The sequence below is a fragment of the Meles meles genome, chromosome 8 (genome assembly GCF_922984935.1).
Source record: "Meles meles chromosome 8, mMelMel3.1 paternal haplotype, whole genome shotgun sequence".
Lineage (NCBI taxonomy): Eukaryota > Metazoa > Chordata > Mammalia > Carnivora > Mustelidae > Meles > Meles meles.
In genome coordinates this window covers 780892-781141 of record NC_060073.1, presented here as the reverse complement: position 1 = coordinate 781141, position 250 = coordinate 780892, and positions in this window count along the sequence as shown.

The window sequence follows — 250 nt, the reverse complement described above, 5'->3', positions numbered from 1 at the left end:
GGCGGGGAGAGCAGGGGAGGGGCGAGGGGAGGGTGGGGCGTTTGCCAGTTTATCAAGAAAACAGGTGTGGGGGCTCCGGAGGGGCCCCTGGGAGTATTGACTCAGGCTATCTGTGGGTTATCTTTTTATTGAGCCCTCGGGGAAGCCGCCCTCCTCGGGATGCCTCAGCACCCGGCAGGCACGGCCCCTCCCCGCCCGGCCCCCCCCCCCCCCCCCGCCCGGCGTCCCCACAGGGCCAGGCTCGAACGGG